Source organism: Canis aureus, chromosome 14, assembly GCF_053574225.1.
Source record: "Canis aureus isolate CA01 chromosome 14, VMU_Caureus_v.1.0, whole genome shotgun sequence".
NCBI classification, from domain to species: Eukaryota; Metazoa; Chordata; class Mammalia; order Carnivora; family Canidae; genus Canis; species Canis aureus.
The window spans coordinates 40198734-40203820 of NC_135624.1; the positions used below are offsets into that span (position 1 = coordinate 40198734).

General features: G+C 65.9%; 1 long non-coding RNA gene across 2 annotated transcripts; it reads left to right on the top strand.

The window, feature by feature from the left end:
- Positions 1-315: 315 nt before the first annotated feature.
- Positions 316-4701, top strand: LOC144283441 (uncharacterized). 2 transcript variants are annotated; one of them, XR_013352031.1, is made up of 5 exons: positions 316-408; positions 1091-1342; positions 1871-1979; positions 2715-2971; positions 3599-4701. It is a non-coding gene; the product is annotated as an uncharacterized LOC144283441 (long non-coding RNA). The 2 variants fall into 2 exon arrangements; XR_013352030.1 differs by having other exon boundaries at positions 317-408; positions 1871-1975; positions 3599-4700.
- Positions 4702-5087: the final 386 nt, after the last annotated feature.

The window sequence follows — 5087 nt, forward strand, 5'->3', positions numbered from 1 at the left end:
AGGATTTTAAAAATTCTAAATAGCTTCTCAACAAGGACACGTGTGCTCGGGGCGCCGCTGCACGTTTCCAGGTGGTTTCCCCTCACTGGGTGGGCCCACTGCGGCCTGTGGCTGGCCGCTGTCCTCTGGGGCGCAGGAAGCACCCCAGGCCCTGCCGCTGTGGGGCTGATCCCGGGGTTCTCCTCCCGGAGACCCGAATGCCTCTCTGTCCATTTCTTCTGCGCGTCCTGCTGACTCAGGGTCCTCTGCATCGTGGGGTTCCTTTGTCTGAGATCCTCGTTTTTGTCAGTAGCACCAATTGTGATGTCATGGTCGCGTGTGGAGCCATGGCGCCGGCTCAGTGCCTGCCCCTGTCGCCAGCCGGCCAGGTCCCCGGGGGCGGCGGCCTCCCTCCTCACCGCTGCACAGGTGGGCGCACCCCCGCAGACGCATGGGGTCCCCGTCCGAGGCCCGCAGCCCGGGGGCAGTGCCTGGAGCCCACCGGTTGAGCCAGCAGTGGCAGGGGGGCCTCTCAGGCTCGCCTCATGCCTCCATTCTGTGTGATCGCTTTGTGTTTTCTGGGGGGAAAGTGAGGGAAAGGCCGGCACGCGGTTCTCTCTGAGCAGCAGTCCTGGTTTATTTTTAAGAGAAGGAAGCAGATCTTAGATGTTTTCAGAGAGCCTGCCTTGTCACGTCGGCGCGGAGGGCAGGAGGCAGACCAACAGCCGTGGCACACCTGGCGGCCCTGCTCGGTGCCGGGAGGGGGGTGGGGGGGGCAGACCTGGGCTCTGGGGCCCGCGGGCTTCTCCGCTTCCCCGGCTGCTTTGGCTGCTTCGGGGGCTGCCGCACCTGCACCTGCCAGCCCTGCTCCCGTCATAGCAGGAGCCTCGCAGGCGGGCGCAGGCCCTTAGCATTCCGGGTGCCACCTGCCCCGGCTCTTCTCCATCCTGCCTCTGGCCTGGCCTCCTCCCCCCACACCCGCCCCTCCTACCCCGGGTCTGTCCTTGCCTCCTACTCCCTCCCCCGGCCCAGAGGAGACACTGCTGTCCCCAAAGCCGCTCCAGCTGAGGCTGAGTCTGGTGAAGTTTACCTCCTCCCTTTCGGCTTTCAGACCCGGACCCGGCACCCCAGAGTGAGGAGCCCATTGTTCTGTGGGAAACCCTGGAGGAGACAGCCCCGCGGTGTAGGGCGTGGGGGGGCCAGCAGGCTAAGCACCTGCTGGGTCCTGCAGAAGGCCTTGGGGCCCCAGGTTGGATGCAGCCACGACCGTGAGCCGGGGGAGGGGGACAGCCTCCCCGTGAGTCTCACCTGGTGCTCCCCCCCACCGCCCCGGAAGCCTGGACGGGCCACTCGGGACTGGCAGGTGCGGGGAGCCCAGCTCCGCAGCTTCCCTGGGGCAGCGGCTCCCACGGGTGGGGCAGTGCGGACAAGCTTTGGAGCCCAGCCGCCCACCGCCGCGGCTTGCCCTCCACCCATGAGGACCCGGCGGCCAGCCGCGCACAGGCACCCAGGGGGCGCAGGATCCCTGCCCCCCCTTGGGTACCCTCAGCCTCGGGTTTTCCGAGGGTTATGACAAAGGCTGCGATGCCACCCGCCTGTGCTGTCCCACCCCTTGCAGAACGTGTGTGCCCCAGGGTCCCGTCCTGCCCCAGCCTGACACTGGCCCCCGCGCAGCTTGCCCGGGCCCATCGGGGGTGGGAGGAGGCAGGGTCGCTAACCTGTCTGGGCCCCGTGCGACGGAGGCGGAGGCGGGGTGGAGGGGGGACTGGCCAGTGGGAGGGGGGACGGGGGAGGAGTGGCCTTCTGGAATACCCGAGGTGATCCACCGGAATGTGGAGGGAAACCTTCACTTCTTCGAGATCATCCTTTTAAATTTTTGTTTTTGTTTTAGGATTGTGTGTATTTATTCTTGAGAGGCACAGAGAGAGGCAGAGACCCAGGCAGAGGGAGAAGCAGACTCCCTGCGGGGACCCTGGTGTCACACCCTGAGCCAGAGGCAGGTGCTCAACCGCTGAGCCCCCAGGCGTCCCTAATGTTTTATTTTCTGTGTCTTTTAATAATTAATGAGAAAGAAACACTGCAGAGCGCGGTGGGGGTTTCCGGGTGCCACCTGCCGGGAAGATGCAGGGTTGGGGGGGGTGCCTGCAGGCGGCCCTTGGGGGCAGGAGGAGGAGAGGCTGCAGGGCCGGCCCAGGCGGTGCGGGAGGCCGCAGGTGCTGCAGGTGCTGAGGAGGCTTCCGGAGCCGCCCCCGTCCTGCCCCCTTCTCGGACATCCTGGGAATGGGCACTGCCCTGGCGGGGGTGGGGCCTCAGACCGGGGCTCATTCCGCCTGCCAGGCGTCCTCCGGGGTCTGGACCACCCTTTCCCTTGGCCCCGGGGGGCTTGCACACACCTCACCTCCCTGGGGCCCGGCTGTGCTGGCGTTGCCCAATAGGGGACTGGGAGGGCCGCGGGCCTTCTCCCAGGTTCCCACGGCGCCTGTTCCCGGCCCGGCCCCAGAATGAGGCGGGCGCCCGGGCAGAGCCCGCCCACGGGGCCTGAGCGCCAGCCTCTGTGGTTTCCAGCCACGGAGACTGGGAGCGTCTGTGGGCACAAAATAAGATATCCTGACCCAGGGAGGGCCACCTCCGTTTTCCCTGTGCCAGGTCCTTCCTCTCGAAATCCCCTCTTCCACGTCTGCAAGGTAACCCCCCACCCCCACCCCCACCCCCGTCCATCTCTCTCTCCCCCTCAGGGTTCTTAATATGAGGAGAGGCGACTGACGCAGTGACGGGGTACAGACGGGCTGCGCTAGCAGAGGGACAGACCCCATGCGTGGCTGGGGCACAGGCCAGTCGGTGTGTTTGGCCTTCAGCCCCGCCAGGCCCTACTGACCCAGGGCCGGGCCCTTACTGTCCAGGACCCCCGCCAAAGCAGCAGCATGAGCAGCAGCAAGTCCTTGGCACCGTCCGGGGCGCACACCGACTTGGAAGCTGGGGGGCAGCCCACAGGGTGAGGAGCTGCTTCAGCAACGCTGGGCAGGCGGGGTTCCTGGCAGTCACCTCTCCTCTCCCCTGCAGGCCCGGACCTGTGTGGCCTCAGACTCCAAATGACCTCGGGGAACAGAGGGAGGGGACCACTGCCCGGGAGGAAAGGGCTGCTCCAACCAGAGGGTCCCAAGCAGATGCAAACAGTGGCCCCCTCACACACACACCCTGGAACCTGCCAGAAAATAACGTCAGGATGGAGTCACGGCTGTGGCCGGCAACAAAAAAGCCCTCTTCTGGCCCCTGGTTGTCAGAGTAGTTCATGCAAGCCAGGAGGGGAACCCAAACCCATTTTTCCCTATTATTATTTTTAAAGGTTTTATTTATTTGTTCATGAGAGACAGAGAGAGAGAGAGAGAGAGGCAGAGGGAGGAGCAGGTTCCATGCAGGGAGCCTGAGAAGGGACTCGATCCCAGGACCCCGGGGTCACGCCCTGAGCCGAAGGCAGATGCTCAACCAAGGCAGATGCTCAACCGCTGAGCCTCCCGGGCGTCCCTCTCCCAACCCTTTGTAGAACGGTTTGGGAACCCTCGGCCTCGCAGTGCCTTTGTGCGCTCCCGATTCTCAAGGGTGTTCTCTTACGAAACCACAGGACAGTCACCAAATTCAGGCGCACGGATCCAACCCTTGAGCCCAGCACAGCCTCCAGTTCTGCCTCGTGGACCGTGTCCACTGGGGTCACCGGCAGTGTCCTTCCTGGCGTCATACCCTGCCCTGGCCGCGCTCCCTCGGCCTTCCTCCTCCAGGATGGCTTACTGGTTGAGGAGGGAAGACAACAGGCGACATCTGACCACATGTCACAACGATCACTCGCCAGTGAAGAGCTGATGGACACGGTGGGCCTCCGCATGGGGTGCTGTGGGCACCTCTCTGCGGTATCCCCTCTGCAGACGCCGGACCCTGTCCAGTGACGAGGAAAAGGAACAACCGAGTGAGCTTATGAACAGGGGCTCCCCCAGGAGCCTCAGGAGGCCCCAGCCCCCACCCACACCTTCACTGGGCCCTGGGGGAGACCCCAGCACAGGCCTGGCGAGGCTGGGGTAGGGGCAGAGGGAGAAGCCGATGTCCCGCTGAGCAGGGGCCCATGCGGGGCTCAGAGGCTCACCATCCGGAGCCTAAGCGGCTGGCCCGCCAAGGGACCCATGATCTCTCTGCTGCCTTTCTGCTAGGCCCATGATCCGTATTTGCCTCTAAATAAACCAAAGGAGCCCTGTCCCCACTCCGAGGGGGCCGCAGGAAAGCTAACCATTCTCTGAGGTTGTCCTGGCCCCAAACCCGGTACCAGATCCCACATGGGGCCCAGGACAAGAGCTGAAAACCCACCCGCCCGCTGGCATCATCACAACCCCTGATGATTGATGAAAGAACACCTGTTGTCCCCTGACACCACCTCTGTCGGGACCGTACCCTGGAGTCCCGAAGGAACAGCACCCGGGCCCCAAGGGACGACGGCCGCCCCGCCCCGGGGTCTCCCAGAAGCTGTGCAAGCTCTTCTCTGTCACCCACACCCGGCAGGAAGCCGCCCCACCTGCTCTGGCTCGCGTCTGCCTTTGGCTTGTGAGAGGCCTAGAGCCCTCTCGGCTGGTCCTGGGGCCGCCCCCAGGTCCTCGGGCCCTGACTGGACAGGCAGTGAAGGCCAGTGGTGGCCGGGCCTGGGTGCAGGTGGGGGGTGCCGGGTGGAGGTGGCGAGTTTCAGGCGCAGGTGGGGGGTGCCAGGCGCAGGTGGGGAGGGTGCAGGGTGCAGATGGGGGGTGCCAGGTGCAGGTGGGGAGGGTGCCGGGTGCAGGTGGGGGGTGCAGGGTGCAGGGGGGCTCTCCGCAGCCGAGCAGGGTCCGCGCGCCAGGAGGGAGCGCGGTCCTCGGAGAAGGGGCCGCTGCGGTGCTCCGTCCTGTCCGTGGACCCTCGCGGCCCGGGTCCCTCGCGGGGGCTTCCCTTCCCCAGTCCCGCCACCCCACCCCCGCCGGGGGCGCCTCCACCTTTCTCCACCCGCACCGCCTCGCCCACTCGGTCACCGCACCCGGGCCTGGCTGGAGGCCGGCGGGCGGGAGCGGGGGGTCCCGGCTAAGACCCGCGCGGGAGGA